This window comes from Hypomesus nipponensis, chromosome 24 (genome assembly GCF_054491055.1).
Source record: "Hypomesus nipponensis isolate SF chromosome 24, ASM5449105v1, whole genome shotgun sequence".
NCBI lineage: Eukaryota > Metazoa > Chordata > Actinopteri > Osmeriformes > Osmeridae > Hypomesus > Hypomesus nipponensis.
In genome coordinates, this window is record NC_140384.1 from 2622906 (window position 1) to 2645928 (window position 23023).

The 23023-nt window shown below is 44.5% G+C and overlaps 1 protein-coding gene across 2 annotated transcripts in view; it reads right to left on the reverse strand.

Moving 5' to 3' along the window:
• pde4d (phosphodiesterase 4D, cAMP-specific) overlaps nt 1-23023 on the reverse strand; it is a 129180-nt gene that overhangs the window by 77675 nt on the left and 28482 nt on the right. The window lies entirely within an intron of this gene.

Sequence of the window (23023 nt, forward strand, 5' to 3'; positions counted from 1 at the left end):
CTCTGTCCTGTTCTGTCCCCCGCAATCCCCCATCTCCTGGTCTGGTCTGGTCTCTCCCCTGCAATACCCTGTCTCCTGGCCTGCTCTGGTCTTGTCTGGTACAACATTTAAACCCTATAAATGATCATTCTATGATGTCCATGTGTGTTATTTGTGCATGTGTGGGGGCGCCCTGTATGGTACTATTAGTCCAATAAGGGTGCGCGTCAGCCTTTATGTGTACAGATTGTGTGTGTGTGTGTGTGTGTGTGTGCGTGCGTCCGATGTGTTTATTTCTGACAGGCCCCCTTGACAGAGGACATGATATGTCATTTATCACCCCCGTTCCCTGGCACGCGGGCAGGCATGATTAAAAGAAACCGAGAGGGATGGTGGGAGGAGGGGAACGCTGGAGGATGGGAGGCGGAGAGGGAGGAGAGACAGCAGCTCGCCAAGACAAAGAAGAGAGCTGGCTCTAAGTGAGGCCGAGTGGCAGCAAATGAAAGTGGATGACTAAAAGTGACCAGAGGGAGGAGGAGCGAAGGAAGGTCTGGGGAGAAATGGGTAAGAGGAAAGGAAGGGAGGGGAGGGCCAGAGAGGGAGGGAGTCCAGAAATAACTTCTGGTGGTAAACATGACTTTGGGTGGCCCTCAGGACGGTCACTCAACCTTGGCCCTCAGTGTGTGTGTGGGGATGTGTGAGTGCAGTGTTTGTGCATGAGCACCAACAAGCCGTGTATGTAAGTGGGTGTGACAGCGCCCATGTGTGTGTCCCGGTGTGTTTGTGTGTTTATATTGGTAGCGTGCACGGTAAGGTACTGCAGAGGTTAGGGATGTTTGTTTATGAGGATTCAGGTCAACTGATTCACGAAAGAGCTGCATAGCAAACCCTGGTTTCCCAGGCAGACTGTATGAGAACATAACACAATACAGGATCAAATTTGTGCCACCTGCGTCTCTTTATGTCAAACATCTCATCTTTTCTCATCCTTCACCCTCTACCTCCCTCCCAGTCCCTCGCTCCTCATCCATGGCTCAATCCTTTATCTGTTTCTCTCTCTTTCCCTCCCACCATCACCAGCTCTCCTCCTTCTCTTCTTTGAACAGATGGTGGGGTTGCCCTTCTCTCAGACTTGGCCCAGTTAGCTGGTGTGTTGGGAGCTGCCTGCAGTTTACTACTTTCCCAATCCTGGCCTCCCTGTTATTCTGGCACCATTCCCAAAGTCCCTAATGTCATAACACCAGACATCTGCACAAGCACACATGCCACCACTTCAGTGTAATTAACCACACAGGTCAGGATAGTTTGTCGGTATCATCCTATAATCTACAAAACTGTTCAAATAGGTAGAAAATGGTGAAAATTAGAAAATGAAGAGAGAACAATATGCTTCAGCATATATACAGGTTTTAAGCCTATTAGTTATCTTCCTAACAATCTTTTGGTTATGAATGTTTTCGAGTGACCCAACAAACTGTCCAGAAATGTCGTATGATGCAGAACCTCCGAATCAGTTCTTTTCAGATGTAGTGCCACAGTCCTTAGAATTGGGTTTACATTTACGTTTAGTCATTTTTTTTGTCATTTAGCAGACGCTCTTGTCCAGAGCGACTTACAGTAAGTACAGAGACATTCCCCCCGAGGCAAGTAGGGTGAAGTGCCTTGCCCCAGGACACAATGTCATTTTAATCATAACTTGGTGCATTTCAAGTTACACAATCTTGGCTAGCTAGAGAGGAAACCCTTTCATCAGTCACAAATGGACTAACCCAGATGGACTAACCCACCAAGTCATGCCACAGAATCAAGCCCCAAGAACCAGCACCAGCAGATCGGATGCGTGGCACCGTTAACAACAAGCAGTGATAAAACGAGTCCACCACAGGTCGCACGTGCAGGCAGCCATTTTGTTTCCGATCCCCACCCTTAAGAGATGTTCTTAATCTTCATACACCCACGTTCTCAATGAGGAACGACAGTCCCTGTTGCCAAAAGACTCCTGTCTTCGAGCGAGCTGAGATGAACCAGGCCGCTAACTGCTAGCTGCTGGCGGCTAGCGCTGGCGGCCCTGACAGAGCTGGCAGAGATGAGAGTGGATCCAGAGAGAAGCTTCCTAAAAGACCTGTCATTTGCTGTAGATTGAATCACACCTCCAGCCACACTGAATAATGCATCAGTGCAGGCATGCACAGACAGGATGTAAAAACACACAAGCACAGACCCAAGCATTTTCGAACACACACACCCACTCAAACATGGCCCTTTCCAGACTGTGAAAACAGGGCTGATGAAGGTGAAGATGATGAAGGGGCCTCCCAGCAAACACACACACCATCAGCCTGACGTCATACTCTGATGTCTAGTCTGACACCCTGTGTCCAAAAACAACCTGTTTAAGACATCCCTCTTTACCAAACTGACCTAAATCCGGTGGTTTTATTTGACTAGACTCTCCCAGCAAATCTCACACATAACATGATATTACACAATGACTGTGATTTCAAAGCATTTTTGCGCCAGACGCTTTAGACTAAAAAGAATGCATTTCATAAAAAGGAACCCTTCATTTTATTATCAAAACCCTCACATACAGGTCTCACACACCAAATAATAACAGTTAACACTGAAGTTAGATCAGCACTATCTCTTTGTGACCATAAGCTCCAGCAAAGAGCTGGGTCTCAAGTCTCAAGCATAGACATACTCAACCGTTCATGTTAGAATATATGATGATAAAAAAAACAGTGTTAGCAAAGGAATGTGGAATTGTTCCTTTTACAAAAAGGAACCTTTAATTTACAACCAAATCTCTCACATACACACCATGTGTGCACACAGACAAAAAAAGTTAACTATACAAAAAAACGTTCATATGCAAAATGACTGGAATCCCAACCTGAGTTCAAAGCCTTCGATGAACCAATCAGAGTAACCCTAGCACGAACCCATGACAGGTGACCATAGCCTGAACTAATGATAGGTAACCGTAGCACAAACCAATGAAAGTAGCCCCAAGTACTACTACGTAAGAGTAAACTATTTCAACTTCTGGTCATATTACATCAAGTGTAAGGCCTGATGAGTCAGGTGGTCTTACCTGGTGGGGGTCATGGTTCAATAGCAAGCACCGGTCCACAGTTGGCAGCGGCAGAAGAGGAGAAGAAAGAGAAATGATGAATACAGAGAACTTGAAGCCATATTCCTACTTTAATCATCTCTTGATACTGTTAGTGTCTCCAGCCACCAAACTTTAATCAAAACGATCTTCTCCATTATTAATAGAAGTTATGAGGTCTACTTTAGTCTAATCAATGGCCCAAGGTGCCTGGGAGAGGCTCCCACAGCTACTGACCGCTGCTTCAATCATGGACTCATCACAGATGATACCTCCATCTCTAGCCCTCAATCAGGACCAATCACGACTGAAGGTTCTGTGTGGTGTCTCTCTCCAGCCAGGTGAAACTCTCAGGAAACTAGTTTCAGGCAAATTGCTGAAACGCTACATGTGCCAACACAAACACACACGCACAAGTATTCACACACACAGTACACACACCGTAGATATGTTGAGGTGTTGCACGTTTCGGCTGCGATTCACCAAATACATGGACACAAATACACATAGCGACTGTTATCGTTCTGTGTGTGTGTAGCTTCTAAAGTGTGAGTGCGTGTGTGTGTGTGTGTGTGTGTGTTATCCTAGGTTGAACATGTGGCCATCCATTAAGAGAGACGACAGGCTTCAGACCCAACATGGAAATTGCTGTCAGTGCTGTCAGACAGGCTGAGTGTTTTCAAAGGGCTTGACAGTAAACACATGGATGAATCACATTAATTGGAGAAGGAGTGCCATGTCGCGATCTTTGTTGAACATTTTGTGATTTATTGCACCTCACAGGCTTTCAAGTGAATCAAATATTCAATAAATACCATTGCTGTGATATTACAAAGCAAGGACACTTTATTTTCCCCCAAAAACATGAAACGATTTCACAAAATCAACTGAACACGTTTAATGGAGTTGTAAACACTGTGCAACATAAAACACAGACTGTTTTACCATGCACTTTGTAACGTCAGCCAGAATATTGCCTGGGTGGAAACTAGCGCAAGGCAACGCCCTTGACATTAAACAGTGATCTTAAACAGATACCATGAAATGTCTCTTCAGTTCTTCTAGGACACTCTCCCCCTCCTTCGCCTGCATTGCTGTCTTTCTCCATGCTTCATCCCAGCCTCCCTGCCTCCCTGCCTCCCTGCCTCCCAGCCTCCCAGCCTCCCAGCCTCCCTGCCTCCCTGCCTCCCAGCCTCCCTGCCTCCCTGCCTCCCTGCCTCCCTGCCTCCCTGCCTTCCTGCCTCCCAGCCTCCCTGCCTCCCAGCCTCCCTGCCTCCCAGCCTCCCTGCCTCCCTGCCTCCCAGCCTCCCAGCCTCCCTGCCTCCCTGCCTCCCTGCCTCCCTGCCTCCCAGCCTCCCTCCATTCCCTTTGCTCGGTTCTATCCGTCTCCATCCCAGCCTCAAGTATCTCCACCTCTGGCGCCCAACCTGTCTATTCCCCCCCTTCACCCCTGCTGTCGCTATACCCCCCCCCCCCCCCCCAGTAGTCATGGCTGGTCTGAACCCTGTCTAAGATTGATGGCAGGGGTCATCCATCCTATCTGCCGTCCCCCCACTCCCCCCCCCCGTCCCCCTGCTATCAGGGCACTCTCTGTTCTGACCAAGGACTTTCTCAAGGACGTCTGTTTCTCTCTCGCACAGCCACATATACACAAACCACACATACTGTACTGTATGCTCTCTCTCTCTCTCTTGCTTTCTTGCTCTCTCTCTCTCTCTCTCTCTCTGACACACCCACACACGGTGCCTGGTCCTCTCAAGGGTTGAGCTTTGTGAGACAGTGCGAAAGCACCCCTGCTCCCCAGTCAAAGAGAGAGCCGTCAGGGCGTCAAATCAAAAAGGTCACTCCCTCAGAGAACTAAATCATGATTCGACTAAACTCGACCGGCCCCTCCATATTTCAAGTCCCTATTCCTTCGACGGTTACTGAAGAACTGACTGTGGGTGTGTGTGCCAGTGTATGAGTGCACACGTACTGTGTGGGTGAGCATGCATGCGTGTGTGTGTGTTCATGTGCATGTTGGGGTGTGTAGGAATGTGTATGCGTGTGTGTTCATGTGTGTGTGAACGTGTGCAGATGTGTGCGGGTCTGGGAAATCCCAGATCTCACAGGGTCTTCCTCTCCCCTCCAATTTAATGTGGTGTCTCTCTCTGACTTCCTGATAGTTAAGAGTCACTATGGGCTCCTCTTTCATCTCTCCACTAAGAAGCTATCAGGCTTTTAGCAGTCATAATACTTCAACAACAACAAAACCTCTCCCTCTGCTCCTCCGTCCCACGCGTGTGTTTGTGTCTGTGTGTGTGCGTCTGTGTATGTGTGTGTGTGTGTGTGTGTGTATGGGTTTGTGTGATATGTTTGCGCTCGTATGTGCATGTGCTTGAGTTAGTGAATGTCTGTGAACTCGTGTCTCCACGGCCGTGATCCTATTTTCAGGTCATGTACTCATGTCTGCACAGTGCTACATTTAACTCCAAGTCCGTCCATCCAGCTGACTGAACAGACTCCTGTCTGCCGGTGTTTCCCAGGCCGAGACTCAGGTCTCCTCTGGAGGCCAGACCGACTGCACAGAGAACAGTGAGGGGCCCGCACAGAGCCTGCCTGGTATAGATCTCCCCTTCTGTTGCCAGGAAGCCGGTGCCAGGAAGAGCTTGTGAATACACGCACACACCTTTAAATAAAGGCGACAGCACACACGGACACACAGGAACCACAAATCTCTCCGTGCAAAGGCACTGACATTTGTATGAGGGCAAAGACAAACATACACAACACACTCAGGTGCACACACACAACCTTTGCACCCCTTGATTTGCTGCACGCAGTTGCGGAGATTCGTTCTCCAGGGTTTGTGTTTCATGGCTCTGGTCGAGCCAGCAGAGGACTTGTGTGGAGGCCCACTCGGTGTGTGTTGCAGACCGCGAGCTTGCTACAGCAGACCACTGTGCTCAAGGTGCGGTGTGGTAGATGCTGTATGTGTACGTGTGCAGTATAAACTGTATGGAACTACAGTATTTGAGTGTGCGCGCATTTGTTCATGCGTAGTTCTGTTCCATTATAAATTATACACACATTGCATTGAGTGTAAAAACAGGCAAAACCAAAGGAAATTCAATTAATTTAATATCGAACTTCCACAAGGCAGTATGATAAAGGCCACAGTCAGAACTCTGTCACCAGCAATCCAAGTATGTGAAAACCACATTTAATTGGTTAGCATGTGCACAGCTGGGGGGGAGGGGAAAAAAGCTCAGATTCATGTATCACTACCTTTCCGTTACAGACTGCGTGTGTTGGTGTGTGTGTGTTTGTGTGAGTGCTCGCATGGCTTGTGAGTGTCTTTGTGTGCATTGTAGAAGTAGTGGTCAAAGCAGTAGTACATCACCGCTGCAACATGATGCGTTCGTCTGTGTTCTGTGCGCTATTATAAGTCCATCTAATGGCAATTACAGTATGCATAAGCCACCTTCTCAGTGTCCGATTGCACTATGCTGACCACTCACGCTGCTCATTCTTATTCTTATTTTTATATATATTTTATTTTATATTTAAATAGTTGTATTCTTAGATTGTTTAGTTCTTGGAAATAGTTCAACTTTTGTACTCTTACTTAATTTAAGATTCGTATATGTTTAATGTTTTGCACCTCCCTGCCACAGTAAATTCCGTGTTTGTATAACATACACGTTACAATATACAACAGACCCTTCAAATCTACCTCTGATAACAGCCATCCTAAAGCGCTCAGTGTTAACCTTTGGCAGCCATCTTAGCAGGTGAGGGTCAGGGCTAACGTTTAACGGCATTCTCACATGTGGAAGGTTGAGGCGAAGGTTGTAGCACGCTGGTGTACAGGACGGTCCCAGCCACACAACAAAAACGACTCCAGCATGATAGATCAAACGACAACAACTGCAAAAAGGGCAAAACGGCAGTGGCAGCAGTTATTTAATAAGCAGCAGATAAGAGACAGCACCGCAGGGATCCAGACAATCCTTGGAGGTTCCAAACAGGGTCCACTGGTCCTGTAATCAAGATTCAATTCCTGTGATGCTGTGGTAAATTAGATGATTTCAATGTCAACGTTGCAGAATCCTTCTGTTCTGAGACCTTTATGTTCTTTGGCCAATTGAGAAAAGTGAGGAGAGCAGGAAAGCAAGGGGAGGGAGGTGAGAAAGAGAAAGGAACAGGACAGTGTTCTAGGTGTCTGATCTCAGGTCTACATTCAAACACAACCTCAGGCCCCCAGACCAACAGATAGACTTACTAGCCTCCTAATCATTCAACTTGTTTTGAAGCGGTGCACAGCTACAGCAAGACCAAGACCCCCCCCACCCCCCCCCCCCCCCCCACATCCACACCCAGACACACACATATTTACACCCAGAAATACAAACACAGACTTAAATACGCCCACACACTCCTTCCACCCTGCCTTTCCAGCCCCAGCACACGCAACACCAAACACACACAATCACAAACACCAGCACTGCATAAACCAGATGGCCGGTATGTGACAAGACTCCCAGAGACTCCCAGTTACAGCCACACCCACAGAATACACGTCAATCTCAAATATCACTCAAGATGAACTCCGAGAAGGATTTCCTTCAAAACCTGTCATTGATGATCTCTAATCAGTTATCAGTAGAGGCTCGCTGTGGTAAACCATTGGGGCACATTCACTTGAAGGGCACATACTTTACACTTTGTTGGTAAAAGTTTCTGCTGACATTTTATGAAAAGACTTTGAGATACTTTTCTTCATGAAAGTATTTGTTTCTTGCAGTTTCTGAGTCATCCTCAGAGACAACACACCCAAAACCACACACACACACAAACACCCACAACGTGACACCCATCCCCATATTAAACCCCGAGATATCAAACTGTCTTGATCCTCCATGCGCCAGACAAACCCTAAATCCCTTTCTTATGAATCAAGTATGGGGAGGGAGAAGGGACAAACTTCCATTTTCATCGTGGCATTATCTCACAGTCAGCTCCTTCCTCTATCTCTCAGCTGACAGCTTCCAGCTTGTTGTCCAAGCTCAAACCTCCCTTGCCACGTTTATGACACTTTGATGCCTGTATGTGACTCCCAGGGTTGCATCTGTGCTTCTGCTCCCCACAGGGAGCCAATCAAAGTTGGTGAGAGACAGAGACTTCCAGGGTAAGGTAAGCAAGACAGCTTTTTGCAGCAGAATGAGATTTTGTCTTCCACACCTGAGACAGTTCGATGACTGGCATCAAATCTAAGGAGTCTATTTCAAACTAACTTGTTGCCCAGAAAGGCGAGAAATAGCTGTTTATTAAACAGATTTTTCATCTGAGCTCAGTACAGTCTCTGAAAATATAAGTGCAATAAGAAAAAAGACTTAGATAGTTTAATTGCAGAGAAGCAACAACAACACAACACAATGCTTCACTGATCTGTTGATTATGAAATCAGTTTACCGTCATTACATTTGATTGGTGACTTCTCATCCCATTAATGGGAAGTAAATTGGACTACTTTGTTCCATTTTTCTTCCTGACTGCGTAACTCACAGTGAAACATTTTTATTTGGAAGTGCATACATTTACGAGCTTTCAGAGAGCCACAGTGTATTGCTGAAACAGTGTGTAGTCATGGGGGAAAGAGCATGGCTTTAGTAATGGTTTTGATTGTATGTGGGAATACTAGGCTGCACCCGAGGTGGTGTGTGGTCACAAAGTTGTGTCCGTAGGGCACAGGGAGAGTCTAGGAACATGCCATGCCTTTCCTCAGAAGAGCTCATCTTATTCAAGAAGACACACCACAAACACAAAGGCAGTACAGGGACACAAATGGATCTCCTCTACAGCTCTGATACATAGGAGATGACGAGAGCTATCTAACATACAATCCTTCCCTCTGCGATCCTGCATGTGTGCTCACATCTAAGAGTCAAAGACAGAAGAGAGAGAGATACAGGGAGAGAGGGAGAGGAAACGAGAGAGAGGGACAGAGAGATGCAAAAAGTGAAGCCAAGAAAGACAGAAACATGGATGAATGGAGAGAAAGGAATAAAGACAAAAATATATAATAAATGAAGGGGCTGGAACTGGGATGTGAAGGGATTTTGAGAATAGCAGATGTCGGGAGGGCCTGAGAATGATAGACAGAAGAAAGTATGGAGGGGGGGTAATTAGAGGATGGAGGAGAGAGAGGTTCTTTTGTTGTTTTTAGATCCAACCCAGTTAGCTCCTTGCTACTAGCATCCATCCAGCGGGAAGAAAGCAAGACTTGAGAGAAAGGTCCCCAATTTTGGTCTGACACCCTTAAGCACAGACACTAAACTAGATTCAGTCTTTCGTAACATAACCAGAGTTCTCTGAAAATTTCAGATCTACCCGAAGCATAAGCCAAGATCCAGCTCCCCTGACCTTTATCCATATCTGATGACTGAGCAGAAATAGAGATGAGGGCAGGGCCTCACTTATGAAATTATCCATTTGCAAAAGGTTACGAATTTCTGGCAAGGACACCATCAATTAAGCTTTCAATGAGGAGGGAAAACTTCTTGATAAACTTGGACTTAGAAGTAGACATAAGTAACTACCAATTCACAAGCCTTCATATTTTTCCAGGATTTGTGAGTTGGTACCATGTTCTATTTCTGACCCATACAGCAGACTTCACCCACAATGTGAGATTGTGGAGGGATTTCAACTGAGCCAGAGAGGATCTGAGCTCTATTAACCTGGTTTCTATGTGTTGACCGCATTCCCACAATCTATAACGTTCCAGAGATCATGGGATCCATCTTATAAAAACACCAGCATGCCGATTACTCCTCCGCTGCCTCTCCTTTCTTACTCCACCCTCTCCTCACACAACATCCCACAGAGATTTCATCACTAATTTAATCAATGGAACCCCTTTACCTAATGTAGTCATGGCGACTATTTACCAAACGAGAGATCTGACCTTCAAGGAATGTGAGTAGAGAAACAGAGACAGGCACGCCACAATTTACTATTCTAGTCACACAGAAAGAGGGTTATTTGGTTCGATACCACCAGTATCTCAATGAAACTAGTATGAATCTCAATGAAACCTTGAAGTATGACAAGGATACATTTTTGTCCATGGAGTTGCTGTACATTGGATTTGTATGTTTTCTCTAGGATTTCATTTTTAACTACCGTATTTCTCAGATTAAACGCCAACCTCAAATAAACGCAGCCCTTGAATAAACGCCGCACCAAAAATGAAAATTGCGTAATAAACGCTGCCTCCAAATTCACCTTTCGTCAACCCCAAGTTTGCGTGCTACAGATCTGTTGCTGCTGGTGAGTGCTTTCTGCACAGCTTTCTGTTTGAAAGCTGAAGTGTAAGAACGTCTTGGCATGCTGCTTCAGATTTCTACACAATGTAGAACACTTTTATTTGAAACAGTTAAAGTGCTACCGGCGCATACCTATAGCCAATGAGAAAGGGAGCTGCCGCACTCATACTGCACTTGTAGCCTACTCCCGACTAAACGCGCGGGTTCGATTTTCCACTAGGCTTTGTGTCTATGGCCACACTGCAGCAACAATTCACTAAATCTCTCTCACTAATTAAACACCGCCCTCAAATAAACGTTGCCCTCGAATAAACGCCGCACCATAAAATTCACATTGTGTAATAAACGCTGCGGCGTTTAATCAAAGAAATAGGTTATTTTGCATTTCATTACATTCTCATTGAACATGTAATTAGACTTTTACTGGATCTGTTTACACATGTTGTTCAAGTGCATTGAGATTAACAGTATCAGTATCAGTATCTCGTGCTACGTGATCGTGATATGGTTGGTTGCTGTAGTTTGGTGAAAGAAAATAGTCCATAAATTACACTGTTCACAACAAGGTCTGTGGATAATCTTGAGTAACCATGATTTGTGGAAAGAGACATTGCTGTTGAGTTTTGTCAAAATATTTTTGGGCCACTTTGAACAAGACTTGCCTAATCTTGTTTCATTACATTCAAGAGAAGGCATAATTTCTACAAGCAATATTACCAAAGTTCGGCAACTCAAACAATCTCGATGGACCACGATACTACAATTAAGAGGAAAAGTATGTGTTTTCGATTGTGTTTTGGTCTCTTTAAGACCAAATTCTTTCAGGCAGAATATAAACCAAAAGCCTCTACCATATGAGCCTCCACTACTCCTGAGACATACAGTATCAGATTCCTGCTGATACCGACACACCATCCACCCCCGCTGGCTATAAACATGTGAGCAGCCCAGTGCCCCAAGCTCAAAGCCTGCCCAACACCACTCACACACATGCTATTAGGACTGTTCCAAATCCCAGCAAAAGGGGGAGTCATCTAGGATATCCATCTTGGAGTCCCACAACATTGTTGAGGTAATACCCATGTGCCAACGTACTTCTACACGCTTCCAAGCCGGACCTCTGATGTTGACGCAAACCTGATGAGTGCCACCCTAGCCAGAGTGCTCTCTTAATGAGGCCGAGATTGCAGCCATCAAGACGCTGTCTCTCCAATGAAATCTATCTCCCACTAACTGGAAAATTGACTTTGGTGGATTTATTAGGCCATCACAGTCCTGATGACATGAAATAACTTATGGTTCCTCAACCTCCCCAAGTCTGTATGTGTTACGAGATGCAAAACGACACATTCTGAAGCTGTTGCACAGTATAGATAGTACTTAAGATACAACTTAATATGCTAATAATATGCTAAGAATTCCCCATCCGCTTCTGATTGCATGATACAGACGTCATGTGGATAGTCTGTATACAGCGCATCAATTTCGAAACAATTTGGACCAGGGAATGTGTCTCCATCTCCCACCAATACATGAAAGGCAGCCTGGGTTTGCACTCCCTACGGGTTCATGATAATGAACCCAGCCTACAACTAGATCCTGTGTGTCGTTAGAGGCCTACCTGGGAGGAAAACTAAATAGGCAGCTTCTAGTTAAGTCTGCCTTTAGTGCAGTCTAGGTATGCTCCACTACAATAAAGTCAACCTCCATATGAATTATGCATTCATGTCCATACCCCAAATCTCTTGTCATCTGTCCCTGGGGAGACCTGCACACAGAAACATACCTTCAAGCTAGCCACAAGCACAGCATAATACTGTATATGACCTTGGACTTCCATAAGCACAATGTGTTTTTAATTACCCGCAATACAAACCCCCAAAACATTTTATCTTTCATACAATCTTTCATTCCAAACCTAGGTTATATTTTTATGAAAATCCCTTTAATTTTAACTGGGCAAGTCCGTGTAATCATATGTACGTAAACTCAGGGAGAATAGATTTGACTGCAATTCAAATCTACAAATTACAGAAAAATAATTGAGCAAATCCATGTAGAATGTTTTTATGCATGTGTAAAGGTACCGCCTACTGCAGTAGAAAACTAAGTAGCTGGAGATCTGGGTTGCAGGTGAGGTGGTTGGAGTAATGTAGCTCACCTTGCATGATTTCTTTTATGTTTGCTGAAAGGTGTGGGATAATGTGTGTGTGCAAAGTGTGCGTAAAATGTGTGTGAGAGTATGTGTGTGTGTGTGTGTGGCAGGTCTAAAAATATAAGCTGACACGGTGGCAGAGTACATATGGGTCTAGGAAGCATATCAGCCAAGAGATATGTGTCAAAGAATATAGGAATCCATAGGCACATACATGCACATATGTGTGATTGGAGGGTGTATTTGTGTGCGAGGAGAGGGGGATGTTTGTGTGAGGGGAGGGGGATGTTTGTGTGTGTGTCTGTGTGTGTGTGTGGTTTTTTTTGGCCAAACAGAAAAGGTAGTGCACGACAAGCTGTCAGAAAACGGAAACAAGACACAAAAAAAAACAGAAAATGATATGAACGGAAGACAGAAAGAAAAACAACAACCTTCAAAGAGACGTCCAGCACATGTAAAAACCTACACTGTGGTGATAGACGGATCACCCTAAAGCCACATTCCAACGTGAAATCCCTGTTCCTCAGTTCTAAGTGTATCCCTGGGGCTTCACTGCAGCATGCTGTCAGGTTGTTTGTGGTTCTATAGCTTCCAGCATGTTGCAGCTAATAGCTGCTTTCCAGCTCTCCTCTCACTCCACTAACGAACAGAAAGAGATGGGACTCAGGAGCGGTTCAAGCTTCCATCTAATAGCTTTCATCTGATGCCTTCATCCAGATGTGTATTTAACAGCCAGGACGGATGCATTATTCATGGAGGGTCTGCCTCTGAGGTAACAGCTGAGTTAACAACAGACCCAGGACCGGCAGTCGGCCCAGCTTGAGAGCCCATGTCCCCTACCCCCTACCCTACCCTCCCCCCCCCCCCCCCTATAGGCTGAACTGGGTTCAGCAGAGCGTGTCCAACCATCAGCTGGCCCTCCCCAGTATCAGTCCCAGCAGCCACCGGGGCTTTGGCTGTCAGCTCCTCACACAGTGGCTGTCCTTCACAACAGCCCTCAAGCGTCTCATTAGTCAGTCGCAGAGCGGCGTGGGGTGCTGCAGGGAGATATATGAAAGACTATCGCATGCTGGTAGTGAGGGGCCTGGATGAGAAGATCCTCACTGGTTCCCATTCTGGGCTGGAGCCAATGACCGACAGCCAGCCATGTGGAGTGACCTAATTTCTTATGTTATATATCTCCGTCATCCTGGCTGTTCTGCCATTTCAATGGGTGCCAATAGCACATTTGCAACTTTTTAATCGGCAAAGGAACAGATTGTGTCCTGGTGGAAACGCAGGTTCTCCAGGGTTTTGAGTAGAACAAGGAATTCCTAGTACAGCCCCAGTGAGGTACTCTGAGAGTTTCATACACAGTGGCTCATTAATTTCCTATGCCTGGGCTATTCAGCACTCAAGCCATGACACGAGACGCTGGATTGAGAATCCTGTTGAGAAATGCCCACAGGAAAACATTTTGCTTTTCTAGCCATGGACACTTTTAGACCGGTCCAGGATAAATGGCACATTGTTGTTCGTTTTTGTTGAAGATTGATTGCCTCAAATTGTTCCTTCCAGTCCAGTCCTTGTAATTCACTATCTACAGCTCCACACCAGAACCAGCACAAACACTTGCTACCATTGCCTTCATTAGCCCGCATACAATTTGTAAGTAAGTGTAAGAGTAAACAAGACACTGTTCATTTCTAGCTAGTAGCCACTTGAGAATGAGGGCGGAGATAACGGTATATGTTCACTTAAATTCCATAACACCAGAGGATGAAAAGCAGCAGTTCGGCACAGATTAGCTCTGTTAATTGTAGCAGCCTGACAAACATGACAGAGCATTCTCTCAACCAGTGTGAATATCATCCAAAAATTCTCCTCAGGTCAACCAGTTAGCCAGTGCACACGGACACATAGGCCTAATTTGCTAACATTGCGACCGCAGCTTAATCTGCGCCTTTGCCCAACCGTAAATAGCGGACGGTGTATTTCCGCATTTTGCGTGGTATTTATCAAACCAGATACTCGTCGGGCAATCAGCGCCCATAAGTGTTAATGAGCGCGCCGTTTAAAGACTGGGACAATCTGGGGCATGTTACTGCCACCATGGGTGATTCGAGGAAAAGAAAACAAAAAGTTCAGCGAACAGGAGCTACACCCACTTTCCCTTATACCCTCCCAGCAGCGGTAATCTGCGTTTTTACTCAAGTGCGCTGCCTTTGTAAATACGGTGTTATGTCTTTACCCGCTATTTCACGACTGAAATGGGCGCAATACTCTTAGTAAATGAGGCCCATAGTCTACAAAATTTGAGTTCACTTTTTGATGGTGTGTTGGCCTGTCTACAGTATCCAGACGACTTTTTCCTTGCCACAGATGTAGCAAGTCATTGATAAAATGGTCCTTGGAATGGATTATCCAAGAAAAGAGGCTTTTATATCGAGTCTAATCTAGATGTGAAAAACTATCTCCAGACTTTCAGAAGTGTTTAACTTCAAGTAGCCTATACATTCACATTGCACTTTCAGTCAGATTTGTATCCATTACAAGTCCATACAGCACAGCAACCTGAGAGCCGCACCTGTGAAAAAGATCACTGAAGAAGCAACCAGACCATTAGAGGACTAGGAGTAGATCAAGTCAGCCAACATTCTGCGGACATGCGTCCAATCAAAAGTCGTACTTGTAACCTGGTCTCAAACGTACAAATGGATTGTGACTGGATGTGAAGTGGATATGGATTTCTGCTCCTCTCTTTATGGCTTGTGGTCATATTTCAACCACTTTGATAGACCAAGGATGAAAAACACTGAGCATTACAACAACCCAATCCTCAGTACGGTCGTTCTGGAAGTCAAAAACCTTTTCTGTTGTTGCTTTCTGTCTGTGTGTTTTTCTGCTTCCATATAGAAACATCTGAAAACTACAATGACTTAAAAAACATATAGCACTTCCATCCTCTCATCATCAACCTATAAAGGGTTCACATCAAATTTCACATCATCAGTTTTCACACCAAGAACCATTCAGGTTGAACCCCAGCAAGATGCATACTAAACTTACAGTACAGCTAGACTCATTTTGCCCACTGTTGAGTTCAGGTAGCACTAAAAGCATGGTGGACCAACAGCTTGTCTGTGTTTTTTAGCCATATGCAGCTGTGAAAGGAGTATCAAGTGAAATACTATTGCTCGTAAACGTGCCTCTGCTTCCTGTACTAAACCCAAACGCTCTCCACTATTCCTGATCTACAAAAACATACACAGACAACAACAAACACAACCATACACATACACGTAATATTACAAATAATATCTTAAAGATAAAGATAAGCCTTTGAGCAGGGTTCTGGTACTCTGTATAATTCGTTGAAATCAGTCGTTTGTATTAACTGACAAAATGCTTAATATTTAGACATACAATAGAAGAATTACCCCGTTGTGAGGCAAAGAAACTTAATCATTATCCCGTCAAAGAAAGGGAGGTGTCAAAGACATAGGCATGGATGAAAACCTCTGGAAAGCAGAGTAATCTGTTGTGATTCAGAGATAGAGCAAAAAATGAACGAGTCATATACCATGTGTGCTGTCCAACTTGCCACATACTCATTTGCAAGATGAAAATACAACACAAGCCTATTGAATATTGTGCATCAAAGCAGCCATTAATACTTTATAGTCCCAGGCTTCATTTAAGTTGATGGCCATCTGCTCACAAGAGACTAGAACAGGCAACTCTCCACACAAGAAGATATGTCAAGGACCGCTGCTGATTAGATTTTCTTTGGCATCTTCAATGCAGGTGAAGACAACAAGAGTAGAAATTGCTATAAACAGCCTGTTTACCATACAGGCATTATTTTACAATTAGGACCGTGACCATCTCATCTCAAGCTTCATCTTTTTATTGCTTTGTGATTAGGTTTGCCCCATACTCGAAGACAGGATCCAAGCAGGTGAATTTATCAAACCAAAAAATGACAACCAACCAACAAATGAAGCATAGCGCAAGTTCAGTCAGGCAAGACCGATCCCTGCACTCGGGCTCAATCATAGTTGCACTACTCACTCCCCCCGCTAAGAACGCCCTACCTTCCCCCGTTCCCGGGTCGGACGGTCACTGGGGTTTAGGTTGATTAGCGCTCCCGCCTACAATACATGGCGTCATATGGTCGGTGCCTTTTAATACGATTCTTTCACTGTGTAGTTCGTTGATGCTGTCAAGTGCGCGACCCTCCACCTCCCCGTCGCCACCCGGTTCCTGTCTCCGTCTTCGGCTCGATTGGTCGTCGGCTGTGCCACCGCCACCAGTGTCTGGACTCCGCGGGGGATTCTGCTTCGGGCGTTGGGCAGGCGCCCGTTGATTTATATAATTCCCCGCGGGGTCCAAGCTCCAAACATTGTAGTACATTTATTATTCTGTAATAAATATCTTTCACTTATCCAGGTCTATCCTGATTGAAATGGTGACAGGCTCAGTGTTGGCCATGGTTGCCTGAACACCTGAATTAATGGTACAAGTGATATCCTTTGCAATTCAACATCCCTGTCATGTTCGATTGATTTCATCGGTTAATGGTCAGTCTCACATCTTAGTCCTTCTGTGCACCTGTACATCTCCAGTCTGGATGGACAGGCTGTAGCAAGTACAGCTCTGACTGTGTGACTAAGACAGTGTACAGACATAGCCTTATGTTCAGTGGCAATGCCCGCTCACGCACCAACACACCTGGGATCTAATGATATCGCCAAAGGGTAGCATCTCAAACCTAATATTACATCCCGCTACGCAGCAACACAGGAGGCTGACACAAACGAGGGCTGAGTTTAGGAACGAGATAAATATGAGAGCATGTGAGGCTGTGTTCTTTCATGCCCCTTAAAGCGTTAATTACACTGAATCGTTACTTAAATGTGGCCATTGTCAGAAAAACAATGTACTCCAACTATGCCCCTTGCTCTTTATGGATGGAAGTCTCATAAACCAAAATCATAATTGGCAGCCATTTTGCTCATTGAGAAGAATCCTTTTTAAGGCCTCTAAGGAGAGTCTGGGATGGAGTCTGTTGGGCGGGCATGCAGAGAGACAGAGACAGAACCTAGCCTTGATTCGTGTTCAGGCTGGGTGTGTTCAAAATTAGGCATCAAGCTCCACCCGCCTATTAGCCATCCAGTAGCTTAAATCCTGACACAGGCAGGACACCCAGGTCAGAGAATGAAGGTGTGTCTCTCCGAACAGGCTTTGACTAGCTGTTTATTGAGGGGAGGGTCTTTGTTGTGAGTCTCTGTGGCTTGCATCTAAACATAGACTCATTCATAGAGCTTTCAGACTAAGTACGAAAACAAGTTCAAAACTGTTTCAGCACTGAACTGTTTATCCTGGTATCTGGGTGATGTCAACAAGGCAGTTTTGAGCAAAACGAAGAAAAAGCTTTTCTTTTTCGCTCTCTGTCTCTCACACACTCTCTCTCTCTCTCTATATAGCATTGTCTCTCATCCCTGCAGACACAGGCACAATCTGTAGTTCATTTTCGGGTCCAGCCGAGCTGAGAGGCACAACTTGTCCCGAAGGTAAGTGTCAGTCATACCCAGACCAAACACCAGGCCGGCGAAATAATAACCCAATGCTGCAACTGCTGCTAGCTCCAGGCTCTAGCACTTCAGACAGGAGACTGAGATGACCTTCTCATATATTACATTACTTTCTTACTTTGCTGCACAAGCAAGTAATTAGAGCAGAAAATACCCCAGACTGTGGGTCTGAATGTGGAACAGTGTGGGTATATAATGAGGATCATAATCCTACATGTCAGCATATACTTTTATCCAAGGTAACTTTCCTGTGACTGACTGTACAGTACCTTGTCTGAATATTATATGGATCACATCGTGACATAGTGTTGTAACCTATTAGGGCATGATCATTGTGCTTTCAAATGGTTTAAATGTAACACCATGTGCTCCAAATGTACATGTAGGCTATATTAAAGTACTTTAATATACGCTTTTTAGTCAATGGTGTATGTGTCACAGGGGTAATTACGTTGTCCGTCGGTACTTGTTCCTCTAAATCTTGTCCACACTGAGGATCAATGTTGTGCCCTTTGGCCTACGATTGTAATGACCAGCTTACATAAACACTGCTTTAACCAGATACACCACCGAAGAGGTTTCTCTCCCATGGTGCTGGCGGGAGGTAGGCTATTTAGCTACTGAGTGAGTTTCTCCAATAAAAAACGCGTGCGCGTGTGTGCGCCCATGCATGTGCGTGTGTGACTGGACTGTCCAGAACACCAGCAAGAATATGATTTTCTACATACCACATAGTCCATACACTTTCAAATACTTCCGTAAGGCACAGAAACGCTCTCTACATTATTATCAAACTCACAATCTAATTATATTTTTTCAATCGTTTTCCTGCTCTGTACAGGCTGGCTTATGAGTTCTCTGTACATTCAGTCAACGCCTCTTTTTTAGTCTTACCTTAAAATATAGCCTACAAGATACTCATAAATGCCTCCTAGCCTAAGGGCATAAATCAGAACGTATGAAATAATATAATGATTTTTTTTTTTTTTTAATTCACTTGTATATCAAATTTTTCACAAAGTGTGTCTTTGCTGATCGATAAAATGCAACACGTATCGAAAAGTAGAAGAAATGTAGCCTTACATAAATTAGCACAACCATACCATCTAGCCTACTGTGTATCTACAACATACCATCTACTGTGTACTTCACTTTTGAGTCTTTGTTGTACGCCCTTTCCGTCCTCATGAATGCAAAATGATGATGTCCTTACCGTCGAAGTCCTTGGAAAGAGGATGGCCATGACATTCGCGATTTCTTCAAGCCGGGTCGGTGTCCAGTGTCAACTGCATAAGTCCGGTCCATGGTCCTGGGGCTGAGGTATTTTTCTGTGTCCGAAAATCCTCTTTGTCTGACCCGGTTATTCTTTCGTACCCCGAGCGCGTGGTGAAGTGGAGAGAGCACTGCCTGGTTTTGCTGCCTCCACAAATGTTTGGGCGCTTTCGAGCTTCCACCGGTGCCTCCGCTGCTGAAGCTGCCGCTGCCAGCGACTAGGGATGTTGTCGCCACTTTTCCTCCGGCGGTATCCATCGTAGCTTGCCAAGGTTTTAAAATAGCAGTCAGAATAAAAGCTAAAGAGCTTCAGGGGTATTTCTGCGCCCCGCGTCTGGGAAATGTTGAATTAGCCTATTTCTGAGAAACCTAAATTCACTGAAGTTTATTTGAAAGTTAGGTTAGTTAAAGTACACATTCAGGCACTCTAATTCGCATCTATGTACGTTACAGGACAATACAGACCAGTAAATACCTAAAAGTACAAAACTATTCATGAAACTATTGCTCCGTAGGCCTACGCATATTGAAAGGATAAATCCATCAGCTCATTTGGACCAAAATAGACTAAATTCTAAATTTGCTCGAACAAAGTAAACATTCAACAACAACAAATTAATGACAAAATATAACATTTACAATATGCGCCTTTTACACGAGCAAAAAACAAACAGTTGCACTGTTGAAATGTCAAGATCACAAATGTCCCGTACTCGTATGAGCATCCCTCCCCGTCGCATCGACAACCTGGCTGAAATACAATTCCAAGTCCTGTCCTATATCTCTCCGTGCACGCCCACTTCAGAAAGGTACTCCTGTGACGACGCTCCCCCCCCCCCCCCTCCCCAGTTCCTGCCATACTTTTTCAAATTGCGTGCAAGATGCCCGAGGTCCAAAATCTAATCCACATCATTGAGTAGCAGCCTATGCAATTAGAAAATGGTATAAACGTTCGCGGTCGCAAATTTACATACCTCAAGCGTAAAATAATTACATGTATAGTGGATTTCTACCTTTTCCTACAGCAAAGATAAAGCTGGAGAGTCCAAATACATTACTGTAAACATGAGCAGCAAGCCCCCGCCTCTTACCCTTCACGTGAGTGTGTTAGAATAGAGGGGTGGGTGATAGACAAAGTGAATCTAATCAAGTCTTCTGTTTCTGTCCCTTGAGAGTGCCAGGATAGGGGCATGACTGTGGGGGTGGCCCCACAAGACTGAAAGGAGAGTGCAAACAACCAGCCTTCATCTCCACCTTAAAATTGCTTCTGGCATATTTTCCTTTTTGTTGTTTTTTTTTTTTTTACCCCAAGATGGAATTTCAAGGAGCTGTTTTCTTTCCTTAATTCCCTCCATCCTTTCATCCCTCTGTTCAAACCCATTAATCTGGAAATGAACTGGATGGAGAGTCCAATTTCTCCAACCACAGTAGCGAGGATGCAATCTCCTGTGGAACAGGCATGCTGTACCAGAACAGTGGTCGCTTCACTTGAGCCGCTGAACAGAACAAGGGGTGATATGGAGGGCAAGGAGAACAGCAGCCACAGAGACAGATGCTCCTCTCAAATGATTGATCTGCCTTGCCTTTCTTTCGGGTTCTGTTTCTTCAGGCTTCATGACTTATTATTTCAATGTGTATGTGTGAATGTGCAGTATTACGTTATCAGTTGAGTCATTGTTGTGCCCTGAACCAGTATTTTGTTTCTCTGGGGCTTATTAGTAATGAACTATGCATACATAGAAGCAATCAAACTTCTAGTTTACAGCAGGGTGACACATGTTCTTCATGGGTAATGCTTCATATTAGCTGTGTTCATGTACTGCTAAATTGCTGAATAATAAATGTATCTAGCTGGAAGCAAAGCTACTCTAAGATCTGAATTCTCAACAGCTCCAAAATGTCCCAGTCATTATATTACAATTGTCCCAATTATATATTACAGTTCCTCTTATAAAAATTTAGACATTTCAAAGCATTAACAGCCTAAATACATTTCTTTAAGTCATGACTGATAATTCATGACAAGTTGTAGTACTGTATTTTTATTTTAGGTTTCATTCAAGTAGTTGATGATATCCTGCCGAACTATGGTCAGTCCTGCCTCAAATAGCAGTGATCAAATTTTTGAGAATTTCAGTTATGAATTACACTGTTCTCTTTACATACTCACTGCTGTCCTAGGATCTCTGGACACTGATTCAAGAGAACTTAAGTTGTGACGTTAGATGTGCGGGTTTCAAATGACTCTCCCATAGACTTTGTTGGGCTTGTTAGCCAGGCAGGAAACAGTGATGACATCATCGTTGTGAACAGTCAACCGCGTAGCCTGAAATAGAGTGCAGGATAACACTTCTCGTCTTTGTCTAGGACCAGGTGACGCCGTTCTCGGATTCAAGTCACATTCAACATTGTGAATTCAACATTCTCCAATGCAGAAACCAACAATGCTAAGTTTGACTTAGCATTCAAAGGTTAAAAAGCAGCTGCTGTGAAATAGCCCAGTCTTCTGTGAAGTCACAGAGGGATGGTTTGACAGCCAGGCCACACGGAGGAGACATGCCATGGCTCTCAGTTTTTGGCCTTGACGTGGTTAAAGCGTAGCTGGCAATCACATGAAGGTGACATTGCATATTCTTGTCCAAATACAACTTGGCTTTACAACACATCATTACCGTAATTCCGGTATATGTAATGACAACATCAGCTACACAAACATTCCCACGCATTCATGCGCGACCAGTCTTTGCCCCATCTCCAAAACATGTGTTGTTTAGACAACATTTTGACAAGCATTACTTCATTTTGACAAGTGTTAATTAAAGATGGTAATTTAGTCGACACCACGTGCTTGTATCACTCCACCATTGTCTATCACACCACCATGTCCAGGAAACTACACTGTATCACTGTAAATGACAAAGATAGAACCCAACCAAATACCATCCTCCCTGCCAAAGGAAGAGAGAAGAAGAAGACATTTTCTCTCTTGATCTGGTGTGGTCTGGATGACAGAATCACACAGCCACTAAGCTCTTTGATGCTGGTTGCAATCCTCAGCACGGTGAGGCATTATAAAGCCATACTCGTAAAAATATTTCACTGATGTAATAGTAGGGATTTACCTTTCCCGGTGTACTTCCTTTGACTTTCAAATGCAGGTGATCTTTATTCTTTTCTATGCCGTTCTAGGACGTTCTGTTCTGTTTTACCCTGTTCTAGTCAATTCCAGTCAGTTCCCTCAGAAACAATTTGGATAGCAGATTCGTTTAGCCCCTTGAAATGTTTTGAACTTCCCCTGTGGATTTCATGCCTCCAAGTTGTCTATATATATATGTATGTATAGGAAGACTACAGAGCATCTGTCTCTGCCTGTCTTGATTTATCTCTGATATTCTGATCAAACATGATATTGGGAATAACTTGCCAGGCGGGTATTTTGTAGTAGTTTTTGTTTGTTGTGGGTATGCTGGTGTTATGACTTGATTTTTCCCTCACTCCTTATCTGGGTTGATTGTCTGCCATGAACAGATTGTGAATACACACTCGTTACACCAGGCAACTCTGGTAGCTCTCTTGACCTCGTACCAGATGCTGAGAGGTGTGCAGACAGCTAAGC